Raw genomic sequence first — 19,143 nt, forward strand, 5'->3', positions numbered from 1 at the left:
TTGCTTTGAGAAAGGCTATCTGAAGTTCCCAGTCTCCCTTTAGAAATAAAAGTTATGTTTTGCCAATGGCAAAACAAACTGAAATATTAAAGCTTTGATGATGTTGAAAACAAAGATCCCAGGAGGTCTGAGGGACTTTGAGTTAGACATGCATATTCTCTTATCTTCTTAAGGCTTGAGCTACACAAGCAAAAACCACAAGGCTATATTATTGCAGAAGTTTCCTAATGTCTTTAGTACATTGATGAATAGAAATAAGAGAAAAATTGCTTTCAAGACAATCACTGGAAGGAAGTATGGTTGTTCCCTCAGAGGTATTGACCAAATCAGGTACGGCTCAAAAAAGCCTGGGGATACATTTGCTTTAGCCACAGTTCTCAACTACATAAGGATCTCATTGCTCTCTTGCATCTTGTTCTGGGAATCCCTGAGCCCCCCCCCTCCCCCCCAAGTACTCATCCTTTAGGATCTTGTATCAAAGCATCATAGAGACTCATGGCTGAAAGGGGACCTAAAAGTCATATAATCTTCTTTCAGAGCTTCAATTCCTTCTATAGACTTTGGGTCACATGTTCATCCAGCTGGTCACTAAGAACCTTCCAAGATTAGGAATTTATCACCTTCAGGGAAGCCCAGTTCTGCATTCTCTATCATACAGATTTGTCATTTGTTCACTTCTAGACTCCTTTCTCCTCCCTTCCTTCATCCTCTCTTTTCTTTGTCTCCTTTCCATTTTATTCTCCTTCCCTCCTCTGTCCTTCCTTGTTGTCCTATCTTTATTTACAAAATTAATAAGTGTGCCCAGTGTCATGTACTAAAATCTAGGTAGTCATCCTTAAGATCAGGATTCAGGTTTAAGTTTCTGCTCTCAAGTATCTTACCCTTTGTGGTGATAACAGAAAATACAATACTGGAGTGTGTACCTGTTGACACAGAGAAGAAACAAGATGCTGTGGGAATATAGAAATAGGACATTCAATCCATTCTTCTGTGAGACTATACCTACTCGTTTCCCCAAAAATATGGCTTAATCAAACAACGATGAGGGAAAATGCAGTGGAAATTACTAACAGGTGAGGAGAGTTGCCAGAATTCATTCCTTCTGTGACAATGAAACATTTTTCTTTAGAAAATGCAATCTCCACCTTTGTGAATAGTCTTGGTGGGATGACAAGTCATGGTGACCAGATGCTCCTAAGGGGTCATGAAGGACCTGATATAAGCAAGGCCAACTGCAATCCCTCTGTAGGGAATTTGAATCATATGCAGAGTAACAAAGTGATGGATGAATCATTTGGGGTAGATTTTTTTTAACTAAAAAATTATACTGAGACTAATTGATATATAACATTATATAAATTTAAAGTGTACAGTGTGCTGATCTGATACATTTATATATTGCAATATGAGTACTACCACAAAATGTTAGCTAACACATCTATCATATCACATAATTACTTTTTTTGTGGTGAGACTATTAAAGATCTAGTTTCTTAGACATTTTGAAATCTACAGTACAGAAAAATAGGGGACACCACAGCTTTGTATATCATGTTTGCCAGGGATCATGCTAATATTATTTGTATTGTTTCAACTTTAATATATGTGATGCTGAAGTGGGCCCTGGGGTAGATTTTTTATGTGTAAACTAGATAAGACAGAAAGATAGTCAAGAGTTTCTTTCTGCTCCAGTTTTATCTATACTATGAGGTACAGCTATTGCAATACCTTCCCAATAAATTTCAATTATTTTCAAGCTAGCAAGAAGTAAAATCAGTCACTGTTAGTCAAATAACTAACTGAAACATGAAGGTTGTACAACACAGAAGGTACATACATGCAAAACCCTTGAGGCATGAAAGAACCTCAAAGTGTATCTGGAGGATGAGGTTTGAGAAAGGAGGTGAGGATGTAGGAAGAGAATTTACTGGGAAAAAAAGATGGAAAGACCAGAAGAAAAATTCTGATTGAATATCTTATGTAACCTTCTCAAGAGCTGACAAGACATCAAAGAATTTTATTCCTCTCATCACTATCTTAATTTTTATAGAGTGGACAATGTCCAAAGATCTTAAACCACTGACTCAGGTGTGTGGTTGCTGTTGCTGAGGATGAGCAGCATACATTTGAGTGACAGATGATTAAATCCACTCTACCATGATAGCCTTCTTCCCCTTTTGATGGAAATTAAAAAAGAAAAAAAATATATGGTTTCTCAAATTACATATTGTAAATACTAATAAAATAAAAAATAAAATAAAATGACCACACAATGTTTAGTAAGACTATTTAAAGTCAAAAATGTGTGACTGTAATTCACTACATTAAAAAATGAGCACCTCAGTAGACTTTTAAAAAATGACAACATTCAACATCTCCCTCTGATTAAATAATAAAACATCTCCAGAAAAATAAAGTAGGGAACGTCCTTTACTTTCTGACAGATACCTACTAATAATGAAAATAAAACATTGTACTTAAATATGAAGATGTAGGACATTTAATATAAAGTTAGAAACATGATACATATTCTATCACTAATACTGTTCAGTGTTCTTTGAACAATGCACGATGCATTAACAAACACAAAATAAATGAGAAAATTAAAGATTGAAAAAGAGTCAAAAGTATAATTAGATGCAAATGATTGAATGATTGAATGATGTATGCAGGATATCAAAAAAGAAGCATCAGAACAACTATTGAAGCCAATTTGAAAATGGAAACAAAATTTCTGGCTACATATTTAATACAGGCCTATCCCTATTTATGGCATTTTGCTTTATTGTGTTGTGCAGATAGTATATTATTTACAACCTGAAGGTTTGTGGAAAACCTGCATAAAGTAAGTCTACTGGCATAATTTTTTCAACAGCATATGTCCACTCACTGTCTCTGTGTGACATTTTGATAATTTTGGGAATATTAAAACTTTTCATTATTATGATGTTTGTTATGGTGTTCTGTGATTAGTCATCTTGTTAATATTATAATGGTTTTGGGGAACCATGAATCATATTCATACAAGATAGCAAATTAAAAAAAAATATATTAGAATATGATTGACTTACAATTTTGTGTTAATCTCAGGCGAACAGCAAAGTAAATCAGCTATATGTACACATATATCCATTCCTTTTCAGATTTTTTTCCGGTGTGGCTTACCACACAGTACTGAATAAATTTGCCTGTGCTATACAGTAGGTCTACTTTACCTACCCATATCATATGCGTAGTGTGTATATATCAACCCCAAACCCCTACTTTCTTCCTCCGCTCCCCTACATTTTCCCATTGGTAAACATAAGTTTGGTTTCAAAATCTTTGAGTCTGTTTCTCTTTTGTAAGTTCTACTGTAGTGTCTCTATTAGATTCCACATATTAGTGATCTCATAGGATATTTTTCTTTCTTTGTCTGACTTACTTCACTTAGTATGAGAATCTCTAGTTCCATCCATGTTGCTGCAAATGGCATTAATGTATTCTTTTTATGGAAGAGTAGTATTACAATTGCATATATGCACAAAATTTTCTGAATACATTCATCTGTCAATGGACATTTAGGTTGTTTCCATGTCTTAACTGTTTTGAATGGTGTTGCAATGAACATGGGGTGTATGTATCTTTTTGAATGAAAGTTTTGTCTGGATATATGCCCAGGAGTGGGACTGCTGGATCATACGGTGGTTCTACATTTAGTTTTCTGAGGAACCTTCACCGTTCTCCACAGTGGTTGTAGCAGCTTACATTCCCATGAACAGTGTGGAAGGTTTTCCTCTCCTCCCACCCTCTCCAGTGCTTATTATTAGTGGACTTTCTGAAGATGGCCATTCTGACTTGTGTGAGGCAGTTTCACATTGTGGGTGTGATCTGCATTTCTATAATAATTAGTGATTTTGAGCATCTTTCATGTGTTTTTTGGCCATCTGTATTCTTTAAAGAAATGACTATTTAGATCTTCTGGCCATGTTTTAATTGCATTGCCTCTTTATATATATATAAAGCTGTATGAGATGTTTATATGTTTTAGAAATTAATCCCTTGTCAGTTTCTTCATTTGGAAAGATTTTTTTCCAATTCTGAGGTTTGTATTAGTTTATTAATGGTTTCTTTTGCAATGCAAAAGCTTTTAAAGTTTAAATTAAGTCCCATTTGTTTATTTTTTATTGTCATTATGCTAGGATATGAATCAAAAAAGATGTTGTGTGATTTATGTTAAAGAGTGCTCTATGTTTTCTTCTAGGAGTTTTATACTAACTGGTTTAACATTTAGGTCTTTAAATCCATTTTAAGTTTATTTTTGTTCCTGGTGTTAATGAGTGTTCTAATTTCATTCTTTTATGTGTAGCTGTCCAATATTCTTAGAGCCATTTACTGATGAGACTGTCTTTTCTCCATCGTATAGTCTTGCTTCCTTTTTCATATATTAATTGACCATAAGTGCATGGATTTATTTCTGGGCTTTCTATCCTGTTCTACTGATCTATATGTCTTTTTTTTTGTATCAGTAACATACTCTTTTGATGAATGTAGCTTTGTGGTATAGCCTGAAGTCAGGAAGCCTGATTCTTCCAGCTCCATTTTCCTTTCTCAAGATTGCTTTGGCTATTTGGGGTCTTCCGTGTTTCCATAAAATTAAAAAAAAAATTGTTCTAATTCTGTGAAAAATGCCATTGGTGATTTGATATAGATTGTAATGAATCTGTACATTGCCTTGGATAGTAGAGTCATTTTGACAGTATTGATTCTTCCAATCCAATAACATGGTATATCTTTCAATTTGTATCATCTTTGATTTCTTTCAACAGTGTAAGACACCAAACTTAATAATAAAGATTGTGGTGCTCTGACTGCTCTACCAACCAGATATCCACTCCCCCTCCCCATATATATCCCTTTTCTTGGGACTTCCTATTCCCAGAGATACAACAATATTGAAATTAAGTTAATCAATATTTAAATTAGGCTAATCAATAACCCTACAGTGACCAGTAAGCATTCAAATGAAAAGTTGCACATCTCGGAGTTCCTGTCGTGGCGCAGTGGTTAACGAATCCGACTAGGAACCATGAGGTTGCAGGTTCGGTCCCTGCCCTGGACAGTGGGTTAACGATCCGGCGTTGCTGTGAGCTGTGGTGTAGGTTGCAGACGCGGCTCGGATCCCGAGTTGCTGTGGCTCTGGCGTAGGCTGGTGGCTACAGCTCCGATTCGACCCCTAGCCTGGGAACCTCCATATCTTGGGTGGGAGCAGCCCAAGAAATAGCAACAACAACAACAACAACAACAACAACAAAAAGTTGCACATCTCTCACTTTAAATCAAAAGCTAGAAATGATTACATTTAGTAAGAAAGTCATGTTGAAAGCCAAGTTAGATAAAAATGGAGCCTTCTTGTGCTAAAGAGATAACTAAGTTAGAAAGCAAAGAAAATTTTATTGAAGGAAATGGAAAGTGCTACTTAGTGGACATATACTTGGTAAGAAGAGGAAACAGTCTACTGCTGTTAGGGAGAAAGTTTGAGCACTCTGAATAGAAGATCAGACCAGCAACAACATCCCCTTAAGCCAAAGCCTAATCTAGAGCTATACTCTAACTTTCTTTAATTCTATGAGGACTGAGAGAGGTGAGGAAGTTGTAGAAGAAAAGTTGGAAGTTAGCAGAGGCTGCCCCATAAGGTTTAAGGAAAGAAGCCATCTCCATAACATAAAAGTGCAAGATGAAACAACAGGTGCTGATGGAGAATGTGCAGCAAGTTATCCAGAAGATCTAGCTGAGATAATCAATTAAGGTGGCTACACTAAACAACAGATTTTTAATGTATATCAAACAGACTTATATTGATAAAAGATGCCAATGTTTAGCATATAACCATTAATGGTTAGCATATAAGACTTTCATAGCAAGTAAGAACTTAATGTTTGGCTTCAAAATATCAAAGGACAGGCTGACTCTCTTATTAGGGGCTAATGCAGCTGGTGACTTGAAGTTGAAGCCAATGCTCTCATTTACCATTCCAAAAATACTAGGGCCCTGAAGGATTATGCTAAATCTACTCTGCTCATCCTTTGTAAGGGGAACAGCAGACCCCAGACAACAAATTATAATATGGTTTAAGCCCATTCCTGAGAACTATTGCCAAGAAAAAAAAATATTTCAAAACATGTCTGCTCACTGACAATGCACCTGGTCACTCAAGGGCTCTGACGGAGATGTACAGTAAGATGAATGTTGTTTACACACCTGTTAACACAACATCCATTCAGCAGTCCACGGACAAAGGAACAATTTCAGCTTTCCGGTCTTATTATTTAAGAAATATATTTCATAAAGCTATAGCTGCCATAGATAGTGATTGCTCTGATGGATCTGGACAAAGTAAATTGAAAATCTTCTAGAAAGGATTCACCATTCTAGATGTCACTAAAAACATTAACGATTAGTGGGAAAATTGTCAAAATAGCAACATAAACAGAAATTTGGAAGAAGCTGATTCTAGCCCTTACAGATGACTTTGAGGGGGCTGACATCAGTGGAGGAAAGAACTGCAAATGTGGTGGAAAGAGCAAGAGAAGTAGAATTAGAAGTAGAGCCCGAAGAGGTGACTGAATTGCTGCAATTTCATGATCAAATTTTAAATACTCAGAGTTACTTCTCATGCACGAACAAAGAAAATGCTTTCTTAATATGAAATCTACTCCTGGTAAAGATGCTGCGAAGATTGTCAAAATGAAAACAAAGGATTTATATGGTAACATAAAATTAGTTGATTAAGTGGTGGCAGGATTTGAGAGGACTGACTTCAATTTTTAAGTTCTACAATGGGTAAAATGCTATCCAACAGCATTGTACACTACAGACAAATCATTCATGAAAGAGTCAAGTGATGTGACAAACCTCATTACTGTCTTATTTAGAAATTACCACAGCCACCCCAACCTTCAGCAACCATCGACTTGATCAGTCAGCAGCCATCAGCATTGGGGAGGACCCTCTACCAGCAAAACATGATGACTTACTGAAGGCCCAGAAAATGGTTACCACTTTTTATCAATAAAATGTTTTATAATTAAGGTACGTGCATTGTTTTTTTAATATAATACTATCATACACTTAATAGATTATAGTACAGTATAAACATAAATGAATATACAATGGGAAACCAAAAAAAAAATTGTGTGACTGTCTTGATTGTGTATTCACTTGGTTGTGGTGGTCTGCAACCGAACCTACAATGTTGCTAAGCATGATTGTGCATGCAATCAATAGTAACCCTCTATATCCATAATCAACCATAAAATGCAAAAGACAATAAGACAATTTATACGACAAAAAATATGTTAAAGTATCTAAGGATTAAAGTAGCATGGCATAGATAATCACTTTAAGAAGAAAACAAACATATATATATGATTTATTTCTAATAAACAAAACCTAAGTAAATAAACATTTTTACTATATGTGAGGATATACTTAACCTTGTGAAGATGTAACCTCACCAATTTAATGTATTATTTCAAGGCAATTTTGTTCAAAACACCAGGGCTTTTTTTGAAGGGCCATGGAAAATGTCTTAAAAGTACAGCAAATTTTAAGATGATACTAAAAAACAGGATAGAACGGGGGAGTGGTCACATATTAAGAAATATTATAGGATGCTTATGCTTCCAACCAAGACAAAATATCAGGGATTGGCATTATTATCCTGAGTGAAACCAGTGACCAAAGAGAGACGGAAAATATCAGGTGAGAGTTTTCAGACTTTGGCCATCAGGCAGTACAGAACCAGGATCTCCAGCAGTTTGGGAAAAAAAAAAAAAAAAAAAAAAAAAGTTAGTCCAGTGTTTGCCTCCTCCTTCCACCTGTAGAGAGTTTGCAGACCACTGCACTGGGAAGGAGAACCCAGGTGGATCCCTGAGTCAAGAAGCCAAAGCTAAGATTCTGGGGTACCCAAGTGAAAGAGCTTTCAGTACACACTCCCTGAAAGGAGAGAGCTTCCAGTAGGTATCTGCAGAGGGTCCCCTGGAGTTTTCAGCTGAGTTTTGGTGATAAAACGCCTATATGGAAACTACAGAAGGCTGGGAAAGAACCACCAAGGAAAACTAGACCTTTCTGGGGCTTAATGATGACAGTAATGGGTTAGCCATTAATTCACCATCCTGGGGCTCACACAAGACCAAGAACAGGCATTACACATTAGTGAATTCATAATCAGTTGTTTGTTATAATGTGTTAGGAAGAATGAAATTGGAATCCCCCCCCCTTTTTTGGCTTATTTTAACATGTAAAACTTTAGGTGTTCCTGTCGTGCTGCAGCAGAAACGAATCCAACTAGGAACTATGAGGTTGCGGGTTTGATCCTTGGCGTCGCGCAGTGGGTTAAGGATCTGGCATTGCTGTGAGGTGTGGGGTAGGTCGCAAACACGGCTAGGATCCATAAGCTCCATAGGAAATAAATATTTTTCCATTTTCTTAATATCTCCACAATGACATGGAAATGATAGACTCTTTAAAACATATTTTTAAATAAATATTCCTATACTGACCACAATTCACAATGTACAAGTTTATCTGGAGAATGAATTCTGCAATTCGAATGGCTGGGTCTAGAACTGGAGTTTTGAAGGTTATTACCCAACTGCTTCCATGTAGGTTGTCTTAACTACCACCAGCAATTATTAGACGGTTCTTTCCTTATAACTTTGCTCACATGGTGCTTTAATTTCAATAGTTTTGTGATGCCATTAGAAAATATGTATAAAATATATATACAGAAAATTTACAAATATGTACAAATAGACCCACATATGTATATAACACATACACATAAAAACAGAACTACTAGTTACCGCTATAAAGTTACCAGTATAAAGTCATTAGGTGGGTAAGAATTAGAAAATTGTATGATATGAATATGAGAAAAAATGCTCTTATATTCTGAGAGAAAAAGTACAATCTGCTAGAAAAAGATGCAGGCATTTTAGAGAGAAAAATCACACAACTTTTGGAAATTGAATGTGCACTTACTCCAAGACAACTATTTGCCATACCAGTGATTACTTTTGGAATAGGATGAGATTGAATCCTAGTCAACAAGGCCTGAGAGAAAAACCTGTTGGAAAGGATCTAGAAATAATTCCATTTAAGAAGGGACTTACAGAGAGGCAACTGGCACATCTGACAGTGTCTGGACTGTTTTGAAGTGATTCCCGGGCAGCTACTGTGAGATTGTGAGAAGCATGATCCTGGTTGGACACAGCATAAAGCTGAGAGGGTCTTGGAGGACATGGTTAAGCCTTGGAACTACCCTACATCTAACCTAATGTGATAATGGGACAAGCAAAGTTTTTACTGGTTGAATTATTGCAGTCATGGTTTATTCGTGTGTGTAGCCAAAGACATACAAAATGACAGCGGATTCATTTAGTTTATGTCCATCTTCCAGATGTTTAAAGAGGCCCTTTTCTGGGAAATCCCTAAGGTTACAGAGTTGGAATTAAGCCTACAAATACGTTAGCTCAGTATCAGGTAGAGTTCGCTAGCTGAGTAAATGGAAATAGGTTTTCCTCAGATGTGACTCTCAAATTCTGAACCTGGCCATAATTAAAATCATTTCCAGGAGTTTCCACTGTGGTGCAACAGGATCAGTGGTGTCTCTGAAGCACCAGGTCGTGGTTTCAATTCCTGGGCTGGCACAGTGGGTTAAAGGATCTGGCATTGATGTGGTTGTGGCATAGGTGACAAGTGTGGCTTAGATCTGATCCCTGGTCTGGGAGCTCTATATGCCACAGGGCATCCAAAAAAAATAAATACATAAAAGAAAAAAAATTGTTTCTGTATCTGATCCCTCATGCTAGTTCTAAAAGATGACCTCGTAGAGAGGCCTGGAAAGTGGAAGTCAAATGATCTAGATGTGTATTCAGATCATTCCACTACTGGCTGTATGATTTCAGATAAGCCACTGAACCAGTTTGAGATTTGTTCTCTTCTGTGCCATGGAAGTAACATACAGGATTTCTCAATGATGTTAGGGTTGTTGAGAGGCCCAACTGCTCTACAGCTGGGATTATTAGGGACATGTGATGTGCAAACTGCAAAATGCTATACTCCATCAAGAAGCAACTTCACTGTTCGTTTTCCCTTGGGAACTAAGGTAAATCTTTCAAATTATCTAAGCCCAAGTGTTCTCATAATGACTGGTGAGATTTAGAGCAAAACAGATATTCTCTAGGTTTTGGGGGGGCAGGTGCTTTTTATAGTATATACATTTTTTCCTCTAGTTTTCTAAACAGAACATGTATTATTTTTGCAATCATAAAGAAATTCTAAGTATTAGCGAAAATAATTAGCGAAGCTTTTCCCAGCACAGGTGATTTGTGCTCCCATTTCAGTGGCCCAGTGTGTTCAGGCTTGATAAGGATAATTGTTTCTCCAAAGGACGCTTTCGTTTATATGTTACATGGATCTATGTGAAAGGCAAGAGGTTACCATTTAACACAAGTCAGATTAGTCACACTCTGATTTTTAGCAGGCTACATGCCCAGAGCCAGGAAGAACTGAAAAATAAAAATGCAAAAGATTTCTATGCTAGGGTGCATTTTATAACTACTTATGTATGTACCATAATTTATCTGTTCAAAAGCAATTTTACATGTATTAACTTGCATTAAATATACCATTATCATTTAGTATAGTTAGGGCAGGCATTATTATGGTTGCCTTGTTATTATTATTTTTTTCAGGACTCGAGGTGTCAAAAACTTTAATTATCCAAAATCACAAAAGTGTAAAAAGGTACAGCATGATCTTAAACTCAGGTTTATTTCTTCTAAGTGAAATTAACGATTCAGTCAAATAATGAAAAAGATTGCTAACAGTTATTGGTCCTCCAATATATGCTACATATATTACTTAATTTAAAACTTCCTAACAAGCCAATCAAGTAAATAACGCTTTTCCTTTGATGAAAGACACTAAACCTGAGAAAGTGAAGAGATTTGCTTAAAATCAGACAATGGATGCTGTAAACTTGGATTTGAACACAGGTCTATCTAGTGGCAAAGCACATGCTTTGTATTCTTTGTCCCCTGTATCTAGGTTAAGTGGCCATACTGTCATCTTAACATAAAATAATCTGTTCACCTGCCTTCTTATCTTCAGTTCAGCATGGTTCTCTGTTTTTCTGAATCCCTCCTGAATAACAATTGCATTATATTATTTTCAATTTTGTTCCCAGACAGATATGTGGTCCCCTAGACTGTTACTGGGCAGAACATTAAACATACTGGCCTGAACGAGGTTAAAGACCATGTTAGGTCTATTGTCTGTGTGTAAAAACCACTTGAGAAATCAATTTAATGCTCTGAGCTATGGTTTATTAGTATAAAGTGGATCAGCATATCTGCTCATTATCATAGCTTTTTAGTGAAGACAAAACTGGTAAGAAATGTTTCTCTCTGTAAACAGTGTTTTTTATGAAAGTATATATTTATATTTTAACCTACAATACTATCATTTGTAACAAATTTATCTACAATGATAATATAAATATTCCTACTCGGGGCACTGAGCTTGCTTAATGTATATATATGATCCTCTGTGCCACACGAAGAGATGGTTGAAACATTCCCCACTTTGATGTTGAGGAAACTGATGCTTGAGTTGTTTAAATAACTTGCCCAAGGCCATAAACTTGTTGATAACATATTTTCCTTCTCCGTGATAACCTAAGTTATATTAACCAATGGCACAGACTAACTCCACAGGAGGAGAAAAAAATATCAACAAATGGTAAACATGTGATTTAATTATAGTATTGTGACCCTATGCCAACATGCTGCTTCTTTTTGATATAAGAGGGAGATAAATACCACTGAGTCTCTGAAGCCAAGACTGGACATCTTGACCAAACTGAGGAATTTGTTATTTGCTTGGGGCATCAACAAAGGATTTTCATCACTGCTGTTCCACATCTCATATCCAGTATTCATTCACTATCTCAGATGCGAGCCACAAATGCTTATGCTGTTTATTCATTAATTCATCTGCATAGGAAATCTGTCCTCTAGAAGGGTCTTTTAAAGGACAGACTATTAATTTTAATCACAGCATTAATATAATTTGGGTTTTGTTTCTCCTCACATGTCACTCATTCATTCATTTATTGAATAAATATTTATTGAGCATCAATTACATTTAACGCACTTGATTCAAAGACCATGAATAAAGATATGGAACACTCAGACGTGTTTTAAGGATTCGTGCTCCTCCCCCCCCTTTTGTTCCACCTGGTGTTCAGGAATCAAAAACTGCCTCATCTGAGACTCACCAAGAAATATACAATGCCAATTTCTTCAGCCGCTGAGCACAGATTCTGAATCTTAGTATGTTAACTGTGAAATCAGTGGTTTGTGATTAGTGGGTCATAAATCACTGGTCTATGAACTAGAGAAAACAGAGCAGGATCTCTTGGGCAGTGCATTAAAATTACAGATTTCTGTTCCACATTTATTCCCAGAGATTTTGAATCAGTTAAATCTGGAGTGGGACTCACAGAACTTTATTTTTTTCCTCATAGGCAATCCTCATGTTTCATTTAAGGATCCACTCTCTATCAATACATATTACTTTTTAGAAAAATGATGAAAGTTTTGGATCCTCTCTCATGAATGTATAACATCTAAACTTGACATATCATTTCAGAGGACTCAGAGTTCCGACAGTCCATTTATGCATACCTTGGTGGCTGCAGACGAGATCAACAACTTTCCATCTGGACAAAGTCCCTCATCCTGCAGCCTTTAGAAGACAGTCTAGGTGCAATTATGACAGGGAAACTGAGGACTAGAACAATTAAGACTTGTCCTAAGAAACTCAGTAACTGCATATTGAGAGGTAGTCTTCCTAGGAAAAGAGTAGTTTCTTTACAGCCTTTTCTAATGAGAAGAGATGTATCAGATTGATCAAAAATGTGCTGGCTGTATTTGCTTAAGATGACCATGTTAAAGAAAGTTTACTGGAAAGGTTTGGCAGGATTTAAGGAAGGGCAGCCTGGTTTATGAATATCCTCATCCTGAGCTGGAGGGTCTGGGTTGTGAGCTTGGGTGAGAAGATGCATTCATCAACCAAGCACTGGTGAATGTCCAAGGTACTGACTGGCCTGAAGTTACGGGGAGCAATGTCGACTGACTCTGTATGGGTTACACTCTCTCAGTTTTAGGTTAGAGAAATACAGAGTACAAGAAAAGAGAATGTTCATTGCATAACACCTTAAAAGCTGAAATAAGACGATATGAGAGTGAAAGATTTCGGCAACCGATCAGCCTCTCCATACTCTGGCATTCTGAGCCTGAGAAAAGTGAGTTTAAATGAACCTCCCTCCCCACATACACACGTGCTCATATGCAGAGAGAGAAAGAGAAGTGTTCTAAAAGAAGTTTCTGTGATTACTATCATATTCATGTAACAATAAATCCTTAGAGTGAGTTTTTGAAAATCACATTGATACATTGGATATTTTTTGAAGCTCCCTCTAAGGCATTCTAATTTAAGCTATACTTGATTGAAGCAGGTCATTTTCAAACCCCTGTTCAAAGAGACCTTAAAGGTTCAGAAAGTCTATTAGAAAGAGTTAGGGCTGAGGATGGGAGTGGCCAGGGACAGAGAGGGCACCCTGGTTCCTCAGAGTGGCCCTGCTTTAATTTGTTTTAAATATTGAGAATTTGCATAGCATTTTGTTTGAAAAGCAAAGCTGTGCTACTTTTTTTTTTTTCCTGAGCATGGAGGTCATTGTTCAAAAGTAATTATTTAATTGCCTAAAATATGCTTAATCAAGTAACGTTCGATATGCCCTATGCAAATCTGATATAAATCAATAATTCATTTATACTTTTTTGAGGAAGCCTAAATATCCCAGCTGTATGGTTTGGGTGGCATACCATGATAATCTAGGGTCAAAGTTCACAGAGAACTAACCTCACTTGTGTGTGCCTTGAAGTCCAATCTCTGCCTAGTTATGTTCTTCAAACCTATGCTAGAGGAAAATATCTCAGGGGACTTTCTAATTGTGGAGAAAGTGACCAACAATTTTCCAGGGGTGTTTTCTCTAGGAGTGGCATGTAGTAATGGTTACATTAGTCTGGGATCAGACAGCTTCTAATGACAGCTTTACCATGAACTAGCTCTTGTGATCTTGGGCACAGCAGTTGAGGCTGTGAGCTTCATTTTTGCTAATCCGCATCTTAAGGCTAATACCCTCATGCTGTAAGATGGATGTGACAATTAAATGAACTAGCACAGGTGACTGGCACTCAATAAATAATTTGGATTCCCTTTAGAACCTTGTGGAGAAAGGAGCAAGGTGGAAAATGATTCACTTCTAACGTGGCAACTTTACTTGGAGAACCCCATCTGTCCAGGTTGGATAGGAGAAGAGACCAACGGCTGTGGGAAGGTATACAGGTGATCAGGTCAGATGAGTGACTTGCACACTGCTTTCTAGGTCTCATGACCAAATATTCCTGGATCTGAGGAGGACATTTGCTAGGCCTCTAGCTTTTATAAATTCTGAGAAACATTTCTTGGTATGCAGACACTCCCCCCACCCCCCAAAAAAAGAATGGATTCAAACTTGATCCAATTAAAGAATTCATTTAAAAAATTCTAAAAGTACAAAAGGAAATTTTCTCCATTCTCTGTACAATGCTCATTACCTAAATGACATCAAAGTTCATACTAATAAGGATTCTGAGAAGAATATAAAACAAGTTGGGATTCAAAGGAGCCCCAGGAATATGGTGGAAGCACCAGGGAAGCATGAATGCAAGCTAATTACCATGATGGGGACTGCTGTAATTAGCCTACCATTGAATTTTCTTGAACACATTTTGCAGCAGCAGAGTTAAAAAAAAAAAAAATATGGTGTAGGGCTAAAATTACCAGGGCTCTCTTACTGGAATAATACTTGAGAATTGCATATGAATTTTCATGGTTTGAGGATTCCAAGGTGGCATTCTTGCAAAAAAGAGTTTTTAATTTTCTGCTTTGATCCATCCCCTTTTGGCAATTGTCTACCCCAGTCCTTAATTGTCTATTACACAGTTTTGTAGCGAAGAAAAACAATGTTGCTCTCTGCCTTTCAAAGCAATTGTTACTTCCCTATAGTAAAACTGATCCCACAGTAATTTTAGTGCCTTTTTATTTTCAGAAGCATCCTATGTACGTTATGCATCATGAGGGCAGGTATTGCACTTTATTATTTACCATTGTAATTCTAGTTCCATGTATTGTTTAATCTTTGAATGTTAGCCATTGAAATGGGCGTACAGTGGTGTCTCGTTTTGGCTTTTACTTTCATTTCCTTGATGAGTGATGTCTCTGAATTCCATTTTACGTGCCTACTGGCCACTTGGAGTATCTTGTTTGCGAAATGTCTGTTCAAGACTTTTGCCCAGTTTTCTATTGAGTTATATAAATTTTCTTACTGATTTGTAGGGGAACATTCCTAACATATTTTGGATATGAAATATATCTTCTTCTCATTTTAAAAACCATTAAGGTGAAAATTTACTTTTGCATATCTAGTATGTTCTAAGGATCATCCAATTTTGAAGGATTAATAGGGGTTATTTTATAAATTATTTGTATATGTTTATAAGAACATTAGTAAATTGTATGATAAGAAATGGCTAACTGTGAAGAACCATGGCTTCTGAATAACCTATTATCTCTCACCTAGAGATACTGAGTATCACTGATATTTTATAGTGTGCTTCTGCAGGTAGAATACTCATCATTAAGGAAATCAGGAACTTCCTTGACTGCTACGTAGCTCTAAAATGATTAGTGGGAAATATATCTTTAAAATATGTATTGGGGGATACATATTCTCTTGAGTAGTTGATAAATAATAAGCTTCTCTTTCAAAAAAAGTTTATGATCAGCAAGATGGTTTATTTATTAAGTAGCTTTTAAAGACTCAAATGATCTCTTATTAAATAAATTCCAAAGATTTTTTTCGTTCCACCAATTTAATTTAGTAACACTGAATTTTTTTGAGGTATTACTCATACTTTTGAATTATCTCGTAAAGGTAGAATGAGGTTTCACTTTTTACTTTGACAAACTAAAAAAGTGAAGATTACATGGGCACCACCGTGATGAGGATAAATGAATGATTGTTAAGTGATGAGTCAATTTCCTTCCAGTTGAAAGAGTGGTAACCTGCAGAAGCAGTATTAGAAGTCAAAGCCTCTTTCACTGAATTAATTAATTAACAGAATAACCTACTCATTTAGTCAATCAATAAGTGAGTCAGTCCATCAACAATATTTATTAGCTCCAACTCTGGGGAAGTGCCCTATACTGAGCACGAAGTAGGCACTCAACTACAGAACACAGGGTCCCCTCCTCTTCAAGTATGTATAATTTAACATTGGAGATAAGGTATGCAACTGCAATTAAATATATAAAAGTCTATGTCATAAGCTGTTTACAGGTAAAGGCCTATGACCATTTCATAGAATTCAAACTCATGGGAACATGGTGTCTTTGAATGGAGCTGTGGAGGGTTGGGACATGAAGGGAGGCAGTCTATTCCTAAAATGTTTGATACAGTATCCTTTTCCACTTGAAAATATTTGCATTTAAAACAATTAAATGATGGAAAATTTTAAATTCAGTTCCTTACCTGAACTAGCCTCATGTCTAGTGCTCAGATAGTTGCTGTATGTATGTGTCTTGTGGCTCTCCTATTTCAAAGTATAGACAAAAAATATGTTCTTTATCACAGAATGTTCCACTGAACAGGACTGATTTAGGTACAAGAGCATGAAAAAAAAAAATCAAGTATAAGAAATTGGGTAGTATATCTGCAGAAGAGTAAATATTGCATCTTATACAAGTGATATGAAGATAAATGACTGAAAGCAATTTCGGGGCAGGAGGGACTAGAATCAAACCATGAAGGCACTTGACACCAGGTTTTATTCTGCTTTTTTAAAATTTTTAGTAAAACCTGGTAGGCATATATATTAACAATGTATGTCTGAGAGCAACTGACTGATTTAAAGAGAGAAGACTGTGTTGTTTCACATCTGAATTAGACCAATGGTAGGGGAAATACAGGGAAATTAAGTTCTTTTGTGCCTATCACTCATTCATTCAATGAATATTTATTGAATATATACTATGTGTCGGTAATTTTCTAGACAAATTATAAAACAATGAAAAAAATTTCTTCCTCAGGCATATTGCATTTTAATGGAATGAGCTAGCTAGACTTTAAATTCATTCACTACGTCTATGTACTTCTTAACAACAAATCTGGGAAGTGGGTATATTAGTTTTCATTCATAGATGAGATTAATTACCACAGATTCTAACTCTATATAATAGCTATAATATTAAAGTAATAAAGCATGATTATATCTGTATTATATACAGTTGAGCCTGGAACAACACAGGTTTTAATTGTGTGAATTCACTTACAATGGATTTTTTGTTTTCAATAAATCTCTATGGTGCCACATGGTCTGTGGTTGGTTGAATCTGTGGATGCAAAACTGTAAATACAGAGGTATGCATACTGAGTATGCAACTTGAGCATCCACAGATTTTTTTGGTATAGATGGGGGCTCTTGGAACTAATTCCAGGTAGATACCAAGAAACTATTTATGTATGTGATTGACATTCTTCTAAGTGTTTTATTTATCTCATTTAACATTAAATATCCATTTAATAGTCCTAAAAACCTTATTAAGAACAGATTAGCATTTTCATCTTCTTTTAACAAGTGAGAAAAATGAGGTTTTACATTTTCCAGCATTTCCCTAAGCTCACCTAATAACTACACAGTAAACCAGAATGTGAACCCAGGTCATTGAGTCTAGAGGTCACCTCTAATGAGGAATGCATTACTTACAGATCCCTTTAGTTCCAAAGCCCATGTTCATACTAAGAAGAGAGATATTATAAATTTCATTGACTTGACAGGCTCTGGAATGTGAGTGAAAGAAAGAATTAGACTCTAAGGTATCAGTGCCGTTCATTTAGGGATGCACTCACTGTAACTTTACCCTGACTTCACATTGTTCTGTGAATAAAACTGAAGCTCACATGATCACTGCTCTGACAACATTAGTATATTAAAAAAAGTTCTGGTGCCTTTTATGGGAATTAGCCCTAAAATTAGAGGAAGAAGAGGAGAAAAAATGGAAACATGCACCAAAGTATAAATGAATGGAAATGGAGGAAAAATGTCCATGTGAATACACAGACTGGAAAGGGCATTTTCAGTAACACTGAAGACAATTACAGGAAGCTTAGGGTATAGACGTATCTTCTACTGTCAAGTCTGGAATGAACACTCTTCAACTCATGGTTAAACCCTTCCCTCAGATGGCTGATTAGTAGTTTACCTCTTTGGTCAATGAGTGATATTTCTAGTTAAGGACAAGTGGCTCAAAATTTGGGACCCTTCACTCTATCGGGTTTCAAAAGAGTGACAGCTGGTGGTACCCATTTGGCTGTATGCCATTTGCTCAGCCAAACCCTTGCTGTTAGTGGTCCAGCACTTTGTTTTTTGTTACAAGCTAATACATTCCCAAACCTCAAGTCTCAGGCAGCCTCTTCCCTTCTTCTCTTCTTAGCCACATCTCATCCAACCCCATTCACTTGACATCCTATAGAGAGACAATCTCTTCTCACCAGACTCAAACCTTAACCCTTAGTCGATTTCTTCATCATATTTTGCTCAATCACTCCAAAGCCTTCTCAATCTGATCTCTAAGTTACCCCTTTTCCTACTACATTGCAATGCATTCTCCATGTTGCTCCAGATCCACCTTTAAAAATACAGATCTGATCCTTGATTGAAAACCTATACGAATCCCAATTGATCTTTGATGTCTAAGTTTCTTAGCACAGTTTCCAAGGACATCATGATCTGATTTTTTTGTCATCAATTGATACTCCCTTCTCTCCTCTCTCTGCAACCTCTCCTTTAACTGTGACAGCTGTTCTTTCCCAGAACATATCATGCTGCTTCATACCTCTTGCCTTTAGAAACAGTGATAAAAATTAAAATGATCATTTTGTGTAGTTTATTTTATTTTCAATATTAACTTGCTATTCCTGCTTCAAATCTT

At 36.3% G+C, this 19,143-nt stretch overlaps 1 protein-coding gene and 1 non-coding gene across 10 annotated transcripts in view; both read right to left on the reverse strand.

Moving 5' to 3' along the window:
- TENM4 (teneurin transmembrane protein 4) overlaps positions 1-19,143 on the reverse strand; it is a 2,941,714-nt gene that overhangs the window by 1,661,332 nt on the left and 1,261,239 nt on the right. The gene's annotated exons all lie outside the window — the stretch shown is intronic.
- On the reverse strand, positions 1,521-1,624 carry LOC146399753 (U6 spliceosomal RNA). Its single transcript, XR_014816929.1, has one exon. It is a non-coding gene; the product is annotated as a U6 spliceosomal RNA (small nuclear RNA).

The sequence above is a fragment of the Sus scrofa genome, chromosome 9 (genome assembly GCF_054392235.1).
Source record: "Sus scrofa isolate SSC_HxYL_T2T_F1_AM1 chromosome 9, Sscrofa_HxYL_maternal_Yorkshire_Landrace_v2.0, whole genome shotgun sequence".
In the NCBI taxonomy this organism is placed as follows: domain Eukaryota; kingdom Metazoa; phylum Chordata; class Mammalia; order Artiodactyla; family Suidae; genus Sus; species Sus scrofa.